This window comes from Ambystoma mexicanum, chromosome 3q (genome assembly GCF_040938575.1).
Source record: "Ambystoma mexicanum isolate Mex_15411 chromosome 3q, UKY_AmexF1_1, whole genome shotgun sequence".
Lineage (NCBI taxonomy): Eukaryota > Metazoa > Chordata > Amphibia > Caudata > Ambystomatidae > Ambystoma > Ambystoma mexicanum.
In genome coordinates, this window is record NC_090926.1 from 14,476,585 (window position 1) to 14,494,137 (window position 17,553).

A 17,553-nucleotide genomic window follows, 5' to 3' on the forward strand; every position below is an offset into this window, starting at 1 on the left:
TCTAAGAATAGTGAGCAAGGGGTCCACGTCTGGATTGCCCTAGTAACTTAGGGTGAAACCCAAAGTTACTTGAAATATGCAGATAACAAGGGGGGTCATGGGAGACTCTTGTTCAGAGGAGAATTGCCAGCATTTCGGTGCTGGACTGCCCCAGGGCAGGACAAAGACTGATATGTTTGGGATATTTCTTCTCTGTGAAAGATAGTGAGCTAAAGACTCTGGGTAAGGCTCTTGTAACCAGGACTCATGTCTGGCAGAGAGTCTCCCAAGACCCCCCTTGTTATCTGCATATTTCAAGGAACTTTGGGTCTCACCCTAAACTACTAGGGGAATCCAGACGTGGACCCCTTGCTCAGTATTCTGAGAGAGGCACAGGTACACCCTACTGATGAGGTTCAACCAGACCGAAACACGTGTCTGGGGTTGCTGTTGGTACTCTTGTTCAGAGGAGAATTGCCTAGCATTTCGGTGCTGGACTGCCCCAGGGCAGGACAAAGACTGATATGTTTGGAATATTTCTTCTCTGTGAAAGATAGTGAGCTAAAGACTCTGGGTAAGGCTCTTGTAACCAGGACTCATGTCTGGCAGAGAGTCTCCCAGGACCCCACTTGTTATCTGCATATTTCAAGTAACTTTGAGTCTCACCCTAAGCTACTAGGGGAATCCAGACGTGGACCCCTTGCTCACTATTCTTAGAGAGGCACAGCTACACTCTACTGATGAGGTTCAACCAGACCGAAACACGTGTCTGGGGTTGCTGTTGGTACTCTTGTTCAGAGGAGCATTGCCTAGCATTTAGGTGCTGGACTGCCCCAGGGCAGGACAAAGACTGATATATTTGGGATATTTCTTCTCTGTGAAAGATAGTGAGCTAAAGACTCTGGGTAAGGCTCTTGTAACCAGGACTCATGTCTGGAAGAGAGTCTCCCAAGACCCCCCTTGTTATCTGCATATTTCAAGTAACTTTGGGTCTCACCCTAAGCTACTAGGGGAATCCAGACGTGGCCCCCTTGCTCACTATTCTTAGAGAGGCACAGCTACACCCTACTGATGAGGTTCAACCAGACCGAAACACGTGTCTGGGGTTGTTGTTGGTACTCTTGTTCAGAGGAGCATTGCCAGCATTTCGGTGCTGGACTGCCCCAGGGCAGGACAAAGACTGATATGTTTGGGATATTTCTTCTCTGTGAAAGATAGTGAGCTAAAGACTCTGGGTAAGGCTCTTGTAACCAGGACTCATGTCTGGCAGAGAGTCTTCCAAGACCCCCCTTGTTATCTGCATATTTCAAGGAACTTTGGGTCTCACCCTAAGCTACTAGGGGAATCCAGACGTGGACCCCTTGCTCACTATTCTTAGAGAGGCACAGCTACACCCTACTGATGAGGTTCAACCAGACCGAAACATGTGTCTGGCGTTGCTGTTGGTACTCTTGTTCAGAGGAGAATTGCCTAGCATTTCGGTGCTGGACTGCCCCAGGGCAGGACAAAGACTGATATGTTTGGGATATTTCTTCTCTGTGAAAGATAGTGAGCTAAAGACTCTGGGTAAGGCTCTTGTAACCAGGACTCATGTCTGGCAGAGAGTCTCCCAGGACCCCACTTGTTATCTGCATATTTCAAGTAACTTTGGGTCTCACCCTAAGCTACTAGGGGAATCCAGACGTGGACCCCTTGCTCACTATTCTTAGAGAGGCACAGCTACACGCTACTGATGAGGTTCAACCAGACCGAAACATGTGTCTGGCGTTGTTGTTGGTACTCTTGTTCAGAGGAGCATTGCCTAGCATTTCGGTGCTGGACTGCCCCAGGGCAGGACAAAGACTGATATGTTTGGGATATTTCTTCTCTGTGAAAGATAGTGAGCTAAAGACTCTAGGTAAAGCTCTTGTAACCAGGACTCATGTCTGGAAGAGAGTCTCCCAAGACCCCCCTTGTTATCTGCATATTTCAAGTAACTTTGGGTCTCACCCTAAGCTACTAGGGGAATCCAGACGTGGACCCCTTGCTCACTATTCTTAGAGAGGCACAGCTACACCCTACTGATGAGGTTCAACCAGACCGAAACACGTGTCTGGGGTTATTGTTGGTACTCTTGTTCAGAGGAGCATTGCCTAGCATTTCGGTGCTGGACTGCCCCAGGGCAGGACAAAGACTGATATGTTTGTGTAACGCTCACCTGATTCCCGTAGAGGCGCCGGTCTTGACTGGGCGTATACCGTATATTCACAGGTGATGTGTAACACACGGCTGGCTCTTTGGGCTGGACCTCTGTGCACGGTATATCTGACACGAAGGGTAAGATGTCTGCAGATAGAAAATATGGGATTAAGGAACTGGGCTATTGAATGTCTCTCTCTTCTTCCCTTTCTCTTCTCCAGTAGAACCCCAAAGGTTAACGCTCTCACCTTAGGTAAGTGAACACCGTGCTCTCCATCTGCCTCGGGGCAGGGTGCTGTAACCAGTTTCTTCACTGGATAAGGGGAGCAGGCCTCTTGACTTCAGAGGACTGCTGTCCGTCGTTTACTGCACGAACGGTAAGTTTCAAGTAATTCTAATGTCTTTAAAGTCTTTAGTAATGATGTTTCTTGTTTTGCAGGGTTTCGGCGATGGCGGATGACGGGCTGAAGTGAGTTGAAGATGGAGCCCGTGTGATGAATAGAAACGCCTGGAAGCACGTAAGTAAGCGCTTGTGGCCTGCTTCACGATGCGCTCTAACTGTCTTTTTATTTTGCAGGTATAAGTTCGGAGCGGCTGCAGGGTGCCGGAATACCCACTGGGTTAGATGTGGAAAGGAGTAATGGCACGTGAGTATTAAAGTTCCCCAATGTCTTTAAACGCACCTTGTTTTGTCTTTCAGATGCGGGATGCAGCGCCGAAGGCCTCCGGAGCGTGCGAAGAGTTGGTAAGCTTTTGTATTTCAGATGCCGGAATGCAGTGTGAAGACCTCCGGAGCATACGAAGAGTAGGTAAGCCTTTGTCTTTCAGATGCCGGAATGCAGCGCGAGGCGTTGGTGACAGCCGATGGACCAGGTAAGTGAAGAGCTGTCACTGAAGACCGTAATGCTAACCTGTTCTTTCTTGTCTTTATAGGTGTTGCCGAAGACTGGATTCAGGATGGTAAGCCTTTTTCCTTAGGCCCCGGATCAGATGCAGAAGACACGATAAGCGTTCTGCTGCAGAGGATGCAGAATAACGCAAAGCAAGATTCATCCATCGGGTGTGGTTTAAATAGCCTCTTGTAGTGCTTAGGTGTCTCCTTCCACAGCCACGCCTAGGTAAGAAAAGAGTTCCTGCTTTCCAGAAGAGTTCCAGAGTTCTGAATCTAGGGAGTGGCTCCTGCCCCACCCAACAGGAAAAGTAGTTCCAAACAGAAGAGGATCAGAGGCTCAACTGGCAGGCAAGTAAGCAGCATGGTCTGCTGCAGGTAAGTCCACCCAAGCATTATGAGCCCGGCGCTTCCAGCGCTGGGACTGGGCATATTTATGAGCCTGGTGCCACTGGCGCCAGGACCGGGTCCAAAAGGTCCCAATTGGGACTGGTTGGCACTCGGAACCTGGGTTATGGATCTGCTTCCAAGGGAGTTGGGAAAACCCTGACCTTTTGGAAGCAGAGATCATGACAGTACCCCCCCTCAAGGCCCCTCCCAAACCTGGCTTCTCTGGGGGTTTTGGTTTGTCAGGAAATGTTCGGTGAAATCTTTTGATTAGGCGAGGAGCGTGGACATATTCAGCAGGTTCCCAGGATCTCTCTTGGGGGCCGTAGCCTTTCCAGTCAATTAGGTAAAATAGTTTAGATTTGGAGATCTTGGAGTCCAGAATGCTTTTGACTTCAAACTCGAGTTCTCCATCAACTAGGATAGGTTTTGGAGATGTAGTTAGTCGGGTTTGAGGTTGCACGGGTTTTAATAGAGAGACGTGGAAGACCGGATGTATCTTCATGTGCGGGGGCAAGTCCAACTTGACCGCTACTGGGTTTACTATGGTAGTGATGGAATAGGGACCAAGGTATCTTGGGTTGAATGTGCGTGGCCCTTTTAGAGGTAGATATTTGGTGGATAACCAGACTTGATCCCCTACTTGATATTGAGGGGCTTCCTTCCGATGTTGATCTGCTCCTTTCTTGTATTGTTCTTTAGCCCTTTGAAGGTGAGAAACAGCTTCCTTAATGGCTTGGGTGATTGTAGAATGCAGGTAGTCTACTGCTGGTGTTTCAAGATCTTGGAGGGGATCCAACTCCGAGGTTCGAGGGTGACTGCCGTACAAAAGAAAAAACGGGGTTTTCCCAGTTCCCGAATGGACAGAGTTATTGTAGGCATATTCGGCTATCCAAAGGATGTCTTTCCAAGTTTTTTCAGTTTGTGGCAGCATGCAGCGTAAATACTGTTCCAGAGTTTGATTGGTCCTCTCGGTTTGTCCGTCGGTCTGAGGGTGGTGACTGGTCGATAGTCTCACATCAATTTGAGCCGACCGACGGCAACTTCGCCAAAAATGAGAAATAAATTGACTACCTCGATCCGAAATTAGAACCGAAGGAAAACCGTGCAGTCGGACGATGTTTTCGAGAAATTCTCGGGCCAGCGTTGCTGCTGTTGGCAAGCCTTTGAGCGGAATGAAATGCGCCATCTTGGAGAATAAGTCCACGATTACTAGAATCGTATTGTATCCGGAGCATGGAGGTAGATCGGTGATGAAGTCCATAGAAAGCGTATGCCAAGGGCGAGGTGGGATGTCAATAGGGCGTAAGAGGCCTGCTGGTCTTTCCTTTTGACTCTTGTTTTGGGCGCATACTCCACAGGACATTATAAAGTCTCTGATATCTTTTTTCCAAGACGGCCACCAGAAGTAGCGCTTGATCTTTTCTGAGGTCTTGGCCATACCGGGATGTCCTTCCATTAAAGAATCGTGATAACAAGAGATTACTTTTTTCTGTAAATCTGTGCTGGGTAGGTATAATCGTTCTTAGAAATACAATAAGTTGTCCTTTACTGCAAAGTCCTTTCCCTGCAGATGCCAATTCTGTATGTCTGCTGGAGTTACAAGTTGCCTGGCTTTATCCTTAACTTCCTCTATGGATTCTGTGGCGATTACACCCAGAATTCTTTGTTCGGGAATGATTGGTACAGGTTTAGGGTTGATCAAGTGTTCTTCCAATCCCATCCGAGAAAGGGCATCAGCTTTACCGTTCTTTGTACCAGGTCGATAGGTAATTATGAAGTCAAACTCGGCAAAGAATAATGCCCAACAGAGTTGTCTAGAGGATTGGGCTTTTGCGGTTTTCAAATATTGCAGGTTTCGGAGATCCGTAATCACAGTAACGGTGTGTCGGGCCCCCAGCAGATAATGCCGCCAAGCCTTAAAGGCAGACTTGATAGCCAGAAGTTCCTTGTCAGTAATCGTGTAATTGATTTCAGGAGGCGAGAATTTGCGGGACCAAAATGCCACGGGATGCAACTGATTGGTTACCGGGTCCTTTTGTGATAGAACTGCCCCCATGGCAAGGCTTGAAGCATCAGTTTCCACGATGTAGGGGAGTTCGGGGCGAGGGTGTTTTAGGATTGGTGCAGAGATAAATTTAGTCTTCAAATCCTGGAAAGCTTGTTCCGCCTCGGTAGACCATTCAAATCGTTTGTTTTTCTTTAACAAGGCAGTGATGGGCTGGACTATTCGAGAGAATTCGGGGATAAACCTGCAGTAAAAGTTAGCAAAGCCTAACATGCTTTGCACACCTTTTACGGAGGATGGTGATGGCCATTTGAGAACTGCATCGACCTTCTTTGAATCCATACGCACTCCGCCAGGTGATAATATGAATCCCAAGAATTCAACTTCAGTCACATTGAAAACACATTTTTCCAACTTAGCGAAAAGTTTGTGTTGACGCAATCTTTCGAGGACCATTTTCACGTGTTTCCGATGTTCAGATTCCGATGAAGAATAAACGAGGATGTCGTCAATGTAAACAACAACACACACATCTATGAGCTCTCTGAGGACATCGTTCATAAAATATTGAAAGGCGGCCGGGGCATTGCAAAGTCCGAAGGGCATGACCTGATATTCAAATAGCCCATACTTGGTGCGGAAGGCCGTCTTCCATTCATCGCCCTCTTTTACTCGTACCAAGTGGTAAGCTCCTCTAAGATCCAGCTTTGTATATATGCATGCTTTTCTGACTTGGTCCAGGAGTTCAGGGATCAAAGGTAACGGATATCTATTCTTAACGGTGATCTGGTTCAGGGAGCGATAATCTATACAAGTTCTAAGGTCTCCTTCCTTTTTTGGAACGAAGAACAAAGCTGAAGAAGCAGGGGACTTGGAAGGACGAATAAACCCATTTGCCAGGTATTGATCCAGGTATTGTCGAAGGTGAAGGTTCTCAGGCTCGGTGAGGGCATACATTCTACTACAAGGAGGAGTAGATCCAGGTATCAGGTCTATCTGGCAGTCATAAGACCTATGAGGAGGTAGAGAGTTAGCCTGATCCTTCCGGAAAACATCTTGGTATTCTAGGTATTCGGGAGGTAACTGGGGAGTCTCTGAAGAAATTGCTGCCAGTGCAACACCAAGTGGAGGGTGACAAGTAGAGACACATTCTGGAAACTGGACCGTTCTTGCTCGCCAATCGATCAGAGGATTGTGTTTCTCTAACCAAGGTATTCCTAGAATAATCTGAAACTGAGGGGCCTTGATCACATCGAACACGATCTTCTCATGGTGTCCATCTTGACTTACTAGCGTCACCTCTTGAGTGGTATGCGTTACTGGCCCGGAGGCTATCTCCGTACCATCCACCGTAGTAATGACGTCCTTTACAGCCTTCGGACAAAGAGTTAGATTCATCCTCAAAACCATTTCATGATCCACATAATTGCCGATGGCACCACTGTCGACGTAAGCTTCAATTGCATGTAATCGATCCGGATTATCAGGGCTAACGAGGACCATAGGTATCACGAAATGCGAGGTCACGGAACTGGTTTTCACGCTCGGCAAGAGGACCTCTATTCTTGTCGGGCGTGGTCGTTTCCCTGCTTAGAGTTTGTAACTTTGGTAACTGCAGCTCCTACTGCCTTCTTGGCAGGTTTCACCGGACAGTCTCGAAGAAAGTGCCCTGAGTTTCCGCAATAGAGGCATAATTGCAACTGTTTTCTCCTTTCCCGCTCCTTTTGTGTTAGAGGACCTTTCAGACCCCCTATTTGCATGGGTTCCCCGGAGTCTACTCCTTTGGAAGGATTTGGCGGTTTGGAAAATACTCGAGCATCAAACTTGGAACGATCGGCCTTCCTGTTCTGCAGTCTGTGATCTATTTGAACGACTAAGTCTATATAGTCCGAACAATCTTGTGGGGGATTCACTACTTGGGCTAACACATCTTTGAGCTCTCCACGTAGACCTCTATAAAACAGCGTAATCATTTTGTCCTCAGGCCATTGAGTTTCCACTATCAGTCTGTTGAAAGACGCAATATAAGCCAAAAGGTCTTGATTACCTTGTCGCAACGAAAGAAGCTCATTGTCCAAGGCCTGCCCCTGTGAATGTCTTGCGAACAGTTTTTCCATACTGAGCTGAAAAGCTTGAAAATCATGCAGGACCGGATCATCTTGATTTACTAGAGGGATCGACCAGTCTGCCGCATTGCCACTTAGGTACGAAAGCACGAAAGCTACTTTAGCTTGATCAGTTGGAAAGGCTGCTGGCCGGCATAAGAAATGCAACCGGCACTGATTGATGAATACTGCAAACCTCTTTGGGTCACCAGAAAATCGTTTGGGCGGAGCCAGAGGTACATTCCCAGGTAGGTTGATCTGCACTGGATTCATAGAGGATGTAGAAGGAAGATTTCCCCCAGATGCGGGTAACGGGGTCTGTCCGGCTTGTGACTGTAGCAATTGTCTAGCGAGATCATCTGTTCGCTCCTTGGAAATAATCAGTTCCCTTCTTAGAGCGTTCGTTTCCTGACGGGCTGCATGCACTTCTGCCCTTAGTTCCCCAAGTAACTGGGCTAGCTGGTCGGTATCCGAGGTTTCCATAGCGCCTGGGCGGGAGTTTTGTGGTAGGCTTTGCGTTCTGTAACGCTCACCTGATTCCCGTAGAGGCGCCGGTCTTGACTGGGCTTATACCGTATATTCACAGGTGATGTGTAACACACGTCTGGCTCTTTGGGCTGGACCTCTGTGCAGGGTATATCTGACACGAAGGGTAAGATGTCTGCAGATAGAAAATATGGGATTAAGGAACTGGGCTATTGAATGTCTCTCTCTTCTTCCCTTTCTCTTCTCCAGTAGAACCCCAAAGGTTAACGCTCTCACCTTAGGTAAGTGAACGCCGTGCTCTCCATCTGCCTCGGGGCAGGGTGCTGTAACCAGTTTCTTCACTGGATAAGGGGAGCAGGCCTCTTGACTTCAGAGGACTGCTGTCCGTCGTTTACTGCACGAACGGTAAGTTTCAAGTAATTCTAATGTCTTTAAAGTCTTTAGTAATGATGTTTCTTGTTTTGCAGGGTTTCGGCGATGGCGGATGACGGGCTGAAGTGAGTTGAAGATGGAGCCCGTGTGATGAATAGAAGCGCCTTGAAGCACGTAAGTAAGCGCTTGTTGCCTGCTTCACGATGCGCTCTAACTGTCTTTTTATTTTGCAGGTATAAGTTCGGAGCGGCTGCAGGGTGCCGGAATACCCACTGGGTTAGATGTGGAAAGGAGTAATGGCACGTGAGTATTAAAGTTCCCCAATGTCTTTAAACGCACCTTGTTTTGTCTTTCAGATGCGGGATGCAGCGCCGAAGGCCTCCGGAGCGTGCGGAGAGTTGGTAAGCTTTTGTCTTTCAGATGCCGGAGTGCAGTGTGAAGACCTCCGGAGCATACGAAGAGTAGGTAAGCCTTTGTCTTTCAGATGCTGGAATGCAGCGCGAGGCGTTGGTGACAGCCGATGGACCAGGTAAGTGAAGAGCTGTCACTGAAGACCGTAATGCTAACCTGTTCTTTCTTGTCTTTATAGGTGTTGCTGAAGACTGGATTCAGGATGGTAAGCCTTTTTCCTTAGGCCCAGGATCAGATGCAGAAGACACGATGAGCGTTCTGCTGCAGAGGATGCAGAATAACGCAAAGCAAGATTCATCCATCGGGTGTGGTTTAAATAGCCTCCTGTAGTGCTTAGGTGTCTCCTTCCACAGCCACGCCTAGGTAAGAAAAGAGTTCCTGCTTTCCAGAAGAGTTCCAGTGTTCTGAATCTAGGGAGTGGCTCCTGCCCCACCCAACAGGAAAAGTAGTTCCAAACAGAAGAGGATCAGAGGCTCAACTGGCAGGCAAGTAAGCAGCATGGTCTGCTGCAGGTAAGTCCACCCAAGCATTATGAGCCCGGCGCTTCCAGCGCTGGGACTGGGCATATTTATGAGCCTGGTGCCACTGGCGCCAGGACTGGGTCCAAAAGGTCCCAATTGGGACTGGTTGGCACTCGGAACCTGGGTTATAGATCTGCTTCCAAGGGAGTTGGGAAAACCCTGACCTTTTGGAAGCAGAGATCATGACAGTTTGGGATATTTCTTCTCTGTGAAAGATAGTGAGCTAAAGACTCTGGGTAAGGCTCTTGTAACCAGGACTCATGTCTGGAAGAGAGTCTCCCAAGACCCCCCTTGTTATCTGCATATTTCAAGTAACTTTGGGTCTCGCCCTAAGCTACTAGGGGAATCCAGACGTGGACCCCTTGCTCACTATTCTTAGCGAGGTACAGCTATACCCTACTGATGAGGTTCAACCAGACTGAAACACGTGTCTGGGGTTGCTGTTGGTACTCTTGTTCAGAGGAGAATTGCCTAGCATTTCAGTGCTGGACTGCCCCAGGGCAGGACAAAGACTGATATGTTTGGGATATTTCTTCTCTGTGAAAGATAGTGAGCTAAAGACTCTGGGTAAGGCTCTTGTAACCAGGACTCATGTCTGGCAGAGAGTCTCCCAGGACCCCCCTTGTTATCTGCATATTTCAAGTAACTTTGGGTCTCACCCTATGCTACTAGGGGAATCCAGACGTGGACCCCTTGCTCACTATTCTTAGAGAGGCACAGCTATACCCTACTGATGAGGTTCAACCAGACCGAAACACGTGTCTGGGGTTGCTGTTGGTACTCTTGTTCAGAGGAGAATTGCCTAGCATTTCGGTGCTGGACTGCCCCAGGGCAGGACAAAGACTGATATGTTTGGGATATTTCTTCTCTGTGAAAGATAGTGAGCTAAAGACTCTGGGTAAGGCTCTTGTAACCAGGACTCATGTCTGGCAGAGAGTCTCCCAGGACCCCCCTTGTTATCTGCATATTTCAAATAACTTTGGGTCTCACCCTAAGCTACTAGGGGAATCCAGACATGGAACCCTTGCTCACTATACTTAGAGAGGCACAGCTATACCCTACTGATGAGGTTCAACCAGACCGAAACACGTGTCTGGGGTTGCTGTTGGTACTCTTGTTCAGAGGAGAATTGCCTAGAATTTCAGTGCTGGACTGCCCCAGGGCAGGACAGAGACTGATATGTTTGGGATATTTCTTCTCTGTGAAAGATAGTGAGCTAAAGACTCTGGGTAAGGCTCTTTTAACCAGGATTCATGTCTGGCAGAGAGTCTCCCAGGACCCCCTTGTTATCTGCATATTTCAAGTAACTTTGGGTCTCACCCTAAACTACTAGGGGAATCCAGGCGTGGACCCCTTGCTCACTATTCTTAGAGAGGCACAGCTACACCCTACTGATGAGGTTCAACCAGACCGAAAAATGTGTCTGGGGTTGTTGTTGGTACTCTTGTTCAGAGGAGAATTGCCTAGCATTTTGGTGCTGGACTGCCCCAGGGCAGGACAAAGACTGATATCTTTGGGATATTTATTCTCTGTGAAAGATAGTGAGCTAAAGACTCTGGGTAAGGCTCTTGTAACCAGGACTCATGTCTGGAAGAGAGTCTCCCAGGACCCCCCTTGTTATCTGCATATTTCAAGTAACTTTGGGTCTCGCCCTAAACTACTAGGGGAATCCAGACGTAGACCCCTTGCTCACTATTCTTAGAGAGGCACAGCTATACCCTACTGATGAGGTTCAACCAGACTGAAACACGTGTCTGGGGTTGCTGTTGGTACTCTTGTTCAGAGGAGAATTGCCTAGCATTTCGGTGCTGGACTGCCCCAGGGCAGGATAAAGACTGATATGTTTGGGATATTTCTTCTCTGTGAAAGATAGTGAGCTAAAGTCTCTGGGTAAGGCTCTTGTAACCAGGACTCATGTCTGGCAGAGAGTCTCCCAGGACCCCCCTTGTTATCTGCATATTTCAAATAACTTTGGGTCTCACCCTAAACTACTAGGGGAATCCAGACGTGGAACCCTTGCTCACTATACTTAGAGAGGCACAGCTATACCCTACTGATGAGGTTCAACCAGACCGAAACACGTGTCTGGGGTTGCTGTTGGTACTCTTGTTCAGAGGAGAATTGCCTAGCATTTCAGTGCTGGACTGCCCCAGGGCAGGACAGAGACTGATATGTTTAGGATATTTCTTCTCTGTGAAAGATAGTGAGCTAAAGACTCTGGGTAAGGCTCTTGTAACCAGGATTCATGTCTGGCAGAGAGTCTCCCAGGAACCCCCTTGTTATCTGCATATTTCAAGTAACTTTGGGTCTCACCGTACCTACTAGGGGAATCCAGACATGGACCCCTTGCTCACTATTCTTAGAGAGGCACAGCTACACCCTACTGATGAGGTTCAACCAGACCGAAAAATGTGTCTGGGGTTGTTGTTGGTACTCTTGTTCAGAGGAGAATTGCCTAGCATTTCGGTGCTGGACTGCCCCAGGGCAGGACAAAGACTGATATGTTTGGGATATTTATTCTCTGTGAAAGATAGTGAGCTAAAGACTCTGGGTAAGGCTCTTGTAACCAGGACTCATGTCTGGAAGAGAGTCTCCCAGGACCCCCCTTGTTATCTGCATATTTCAAGTAACTTTGGGTCTCGCCCTAAACTACTAGGGGAATCCAGACGTAGACCCCTTGCTCACTATTCTTAGAGAGGCACAGCTATACCCTACTGATGAGGTTCAACCAGACTGAAACACGTGTCTGGGGTTGCTGTTGGTACTCTTGTTCAGAGGAGAATTGCCTAGCATTTCGGTGCTGGACTGCCCCAGGGCAGGACAAAGACTGATATGTTTGGGATATTTCTTCTCTGTGAAAGATAGTGAGCTAAAGACTCTGGATAAGGCTCTTGTAACCAGGACTCATGTCTGGCAGAGAGTCTCCCAGGGCCCCCCTTGTTATCTGCATATTTCAAGGAACTTTGGGTCTCACCCTAAGCTACTAGGGTAATCCAGATGTGGACCCCTTGCTCACTATTCTTAGAGAGGCACAGCTACACCCTACTGATGAGGTTCAACCAGACCGAAACATGTGTCTGGCATTGCTGTTGGTATTCTTGTTCAGAGGAGAATTGCCTAGCATTTCGGTGCTGGACTGCCCCAGGGCAGGACAAAGACTGATATGTTTGGGATATTTCTTCTCTGTGAAAGATAGTGAGCTAAAGACTCTGGGTAAGGCTCTTGTAACCAGGACTTATGTCCGGCAGAGAGTCTCCCAGGACCCCCCTTGTTATCTGCATATTTCAAGTTACTTTGGGTCTCACCCTAAGCTACTAGGGGAATCCAGACGTGGACCCCTTGCTCACTATTCTAAGAGAGGCACAGCTACACCCTACTGATGAGGTTCAACCAGACCGAAACACGTGTCTGGGGTTGCTGTTGGTACTCTTGTTCAGAGGAGAATTGCCTAGCATTTCGGTGCTGGACTGCCCCAGGGCAGGACAAAGACTGATATGTTTGGGATATTTCTTCTCTGTGAAAGATAGTGAGCTAAAGACTCTGGGTAAGGCTCTTGTAACCAGGATTCATGTCTGGCAGAGAGTCTCCCAGGACCCCCCTTGTTATCTGCATATTTCAAGTAACTTTGGGTCTCACCCTATGCTACTAGGGGAATCCAGACGTGGACCCCTTGCTCACTATTCTTAGAGAGGCACAACTACACCCTACTGATGAGGTTCAACCAGACCGAAACACGTTTCTGGGGTTGCTGTTGGTACTCTTGTTCAGAGGAGAATTGCCTAGCATTTCAGTGCTGGACTACCCCAGGGCAGGACAAAGACTGATATGTTTGGGATATTTCTTCTCTGTGAAAGATAGTGAGCTAAAGACTCTGGGTAAGGCTCTTGTAACCAGGACTCATGTCTGACAGAGAGTCTCCCAGGAACCTCCTTGTTATCTGCATATTTCAAGTAACTTTGGGTCTCACCCTAAACTACTAGGGGAATCCAGACGTGGACCCCTTGCTCACTATTCTTAGAGAGGCACAGCTACACCCTACTGATGAGGTTGAACCAGACCGAAAAACGTGTCTGGGGTTGTTGTTGGTACTCTTGTTCAGAGGAGAATTGCCTAGCATTTCGGTGCTGGACTGCCCCAGGGCAGGACAAAGACTGATATGTTTGGGATATTTATTCTCTGTGAAAAATAGTGAGCTAAAGACTCTGGGTAAGGCTCTTGTAACCAGGACTCATGTCTGGAAGAGAGTCTCCCAGGACCCCCCCTTGTTATCTGCATATTTCAAGTAACTTTGGGTCTCGCCCTAAACTACTATGGGAATCCAGACGTAGACCCCTTGCTCACTATTCTTAGAGAGGCACAGCTATACCCTACTGATGAGGTTCAACCAGACTGAAACACGTGTCTGGGGTTGCTGTTGGTACTCTTGTTCAGAGGAGAATTGCCTAGCATTTCGGTGCTGGACTGCCCCAGGGCAGGACAAAGACTGATATCTTTGGGATATTTCTTCTCTGTGAAAGATAGTGAGCTAAAGACTCTGGGTAATTTTCTTGTAACCAGGACTCATGTCTGGCAGAGAGTCTCCCAGGACCCCCCTTGTTATCTGCATATTTCAAGTAACTTTGAGTCTCACCCTAAGCTATTAGGGGAATCCAGACGTGGACCCCTTGCTCACTATTCTTAGAGAGGCACAGCTACACCCTACTGATGAGGTTCAACCAGACAGAAACACGTGTCTGGGGTTGTTGTTGGTACTCTTGTTCAGAGGAGAATTGCCTAGCATTTCGGTGCTGGACTGCCCCAGGGCAGGACAAAGACTGATATGTTTGGGACATTGCTTCTCTGTGAAAGATAGTGAGCTAAATACTCTGGGTAAGGCTTTTGTAACCAGGACTCATGTCTGACAGAGAGTCTCCCAGGACCCCCCTTGTTATCTGCAATGAGTAACAGAAATGTTGGGGTGTGAACGTTATTCATGTTACAACAAACATAAAACAAGTGGATGTTGCTACAAGTCTGCTAACCTTTCGGTCATAGAGTCAGCTTTAGGAGTCATGGGTGGTGAGGGAACATTATTTGGTTAATGTGTGCAGGCATATCTTGGTTAGATTCTTCTGTTCATGGAGACAATTTTTCATATTCGTTTTTATCTTCTTGTGTGTGTTTTTTGCTTTTAGGGATTTTAGGTGTTTACGGTCACCCTTGCATAGTAATGTAATGCAAATGAGCAGAATATCAAGACTAGTTGCTTCATTTAAAAGAAAGTCACTTTCAGGTAATTGCTGTGGCTGTACCTTATTAAATCTTTTTGAATAGGTTAGATTTGTCTGTGTGCGATACTAAAAATCTTCTGCACCCAGCAGGAAGCTGGGCAAGCGCACATGCGCACAGCTTAGAGGGAACATTGATCACAAGAATCTACAATATTTAAAGAGGGACAAGACTTTGAATCCCCGGCAGCTACGGTGCTCTCAATTCTTTGAGGAGTTTGATTTTGTAGTCACATATCACCCAGGGAAGAGCAATGGAAAGGCTGATGCCTTGATCACGCAGGAGAATACGGAAGTTCCGACACAGGAGGACTGGAGTATAATACTGGTGGAAAGGATAGTGGGGGTGGGGACTAAGGACATGTTAATGGGGGTGCGGAAGAATTTTCCTAAGAGAGAGTGTCAGGAGTGGGGAAGGAGGACTGCATCGTGAACTATCCGAGATGGGTTGCCATATGAGGAGGGTAAATTATTTCTGACCACTGAGTCTCTGACAAAGAAGGCTATGTTCTGGTGCTACAAGTTCCCATTGGCAGGCCATGCAAGGGTGAGGAAGACTCAAGACATGTTACAACGTTACTTCCTGTGGCCTAGGTAAACTGCTGATGTTCAAAACTATGTGCCATATTGTGAAACTTGTGCAAGATCCAAGTGTGTTCATTCTAAGAAGGCCTGGTATTTGCCACCTCTACCCACCCTTGGGGGACCTTGCGCATGCATTTCCATGTATTGTGTTACAGAACTTCCCAGGGATGGGAAGTTTGATACCATGATGGTGGTGCTGGATTATTTTTCAAAGCAAGCACATTTTGTTCCTTGTGTGGGAATTCTTAATGCTGGGTAATTGTTGTTATTGTTCTTACAACATGTGGTTAGGTTGCCTTGTCTACCAAGGTCAATAATATCTGACCGTGGGTCTCAGTTTACCTCTGAGTTTTGGTGCGACTTATGTAAACTGCTGGGAATCTCCTGTGCGTTATCTACAAGTTACCATCTGCAAACTGATGGACAGACAGCAATAGTTAATCAAACCATGGAACATTATCTGCGTTGCTTTATTGCAGATGGTATGCAGGCATGGGTTCAGGCTTTCTGGTTGGCAGAATTCTGCTATGATAATGCTAAGAATGCTTGATTGGGACTGTCCCCTCTTTATTACTTATATGGCCAGGAGTGCAAGATGTTGCCTGAGGAACTTTCAACTGGCGATAAGATTCCTGTGGTAACAGAGCGGAAACAGGAGCATCTGAGGATAAGGAGGCGAGCCTGCCAAAATTTGGATAGGGCTAAAGTGAATTTGGATAGGGCTAAAGCGGTCTATAAGAGATAGGGCAACAAGAAGAGAAGGGAGGGCCTGATGTATGTAGTAGGGGATCATGTGTGGTAGTCTACAAAACATATCAAGCTGTCTGAGTCACTACATTTCTACCATGATTCCTTGGTCCTTGTGTCATTGCAAAATGTATTTCACGAACAGCAGTTTGTTTATGCCTTCCCTCTCACCTGAAGATACATCCTGTTTTTCATATATCTTTCATTAAGCCCGCAGTACCTGGTGCTCAAACTCGAAAGCCTTCAGGATTGATGCAGAATGACATGAAGAATTCAGAATTCGAGGTGCGGAGGATCTTGGACTTCTGCCTGTACAGCAAAAAATTGTGATATTTCATTTCATGGGGGAGTTTTGGGCCTGAAGACAACTCTTGGGGCCTGCGGATGTGGTTCATGCTCTACGGTTGGTGATGTATTTTCACTTTGCTTATCCGCACAAGCCAGGTCCTGGAAAGGAGCATGGAGAGGGGGGTAATGTGATGAAATGGGGAGCTGGGATGTGGCAGGGGAGTGTTTTCCAGCCGGAGTCACAATACACGGGCTAATAAACATTGCAAGTTTGGTGTGTTGGAATCCCGGACCGCTTTGAACTACAACTCCCATGATGCTTGCTGCCTGGAGCAAGTGCGCAACATGCACAAGGTCATACGGGCCTTGACAAGCTACTCCCCGGCCCGTGCCGCTTGTTGGTGATTTTGATGGATGCAGACATGGGCTGGAGGAGGCAGGAGCAACGTTCGAATGGAGGCAAAGATCCAGGGCGCGGCACCAACTAGACTGGAGACAGGGAGAGTTGGCTCCCTTCTCGTTCACCCGCTCCGCCTGCTGAAGTTCATGAGCGGTGAGCGAGATAACGACTGTATTGACAACAACACCTGCTGTACTTCTCCTGGGGTGGTGCCAGAAGGGCCCCCAAGGCATCAGTTAAGTGAACACCAGTTGTTGGAGGCATCGTGAGGAACGAATGTGAGAGTAAGTGTAACACTTAAGAAATTAAATGCTAACATGCACAGGGAATATAAACACATTAAAAAAAGGAAGGCTGAGCGCTTAATTGCGCATGTGTCTCTGTGGCTGCGCTTATGTTTTTTGATGCTACATGTATACTGGATTCCATTCCCATGAAAGACGCTTACAGTTCTAGCAGCATAGCTTCATTCATGTCGTCCTGTGTGTTATGCAAGGTTTTCAGGAACCCTTGCCAACCAAGGTTGAAGAGCCGACTACCATTCGGCTTTCGTGGTCAGGAAGGAGTTGTCAGATACTCCTAGTGCGTGACAGTCTCAGCCCCTGCGGGATTCTAGGACCTGTAGTTCACTTTCATGAAATTCGTTTTTTCCACTTTTTTAAATATAATTAAGAGTAGATTTAATTCCCTTAGTATTTTCAAAAGAGTGGTTGTGGGTTTCAGCCTTATTAGAGAAAGAAGGGTTAGAAAAGGCAATATTCCCATTATTTCTAGTAGTGTACCTTTGGTATTGAGGATGGCATTTGATTTTAGGGATAAAAAAAGATTTGTTTTTTTGATGTAACATGTTTGGATGTTAAAACCTGAAACAGATTAGAATGACAATAAGCCATAAGCTGTTTTGGCTTGGTGGTAAGTACATCCCCTTCA

At 47.3% G+C, this 17,553-nt stretch overlaps 1 long non-coding RNA gene across 1 annotated transcript in view; it reads left to right on the forward strand.

Moving 5' to 3' along the window:
• Positions 1 to 16,919, forward strand: part of LOC138582017 (uncharacterized) — a 179,878-nt gene extending 162,959 nt beyond the window's left edge. Inside the window, exon 4 of the long non-coding RNA XR_011304929.1 lies at positions 16,146 to 16,919. This is a non-coding gene — a long non-coding RNA (uncharacterized lncRNA). The remainder of the gene's footprint in view (positions 1 to 16,145) is intronic.
• Positions 16,920 to 17,553: the final 634 nt, after the last annotated feature.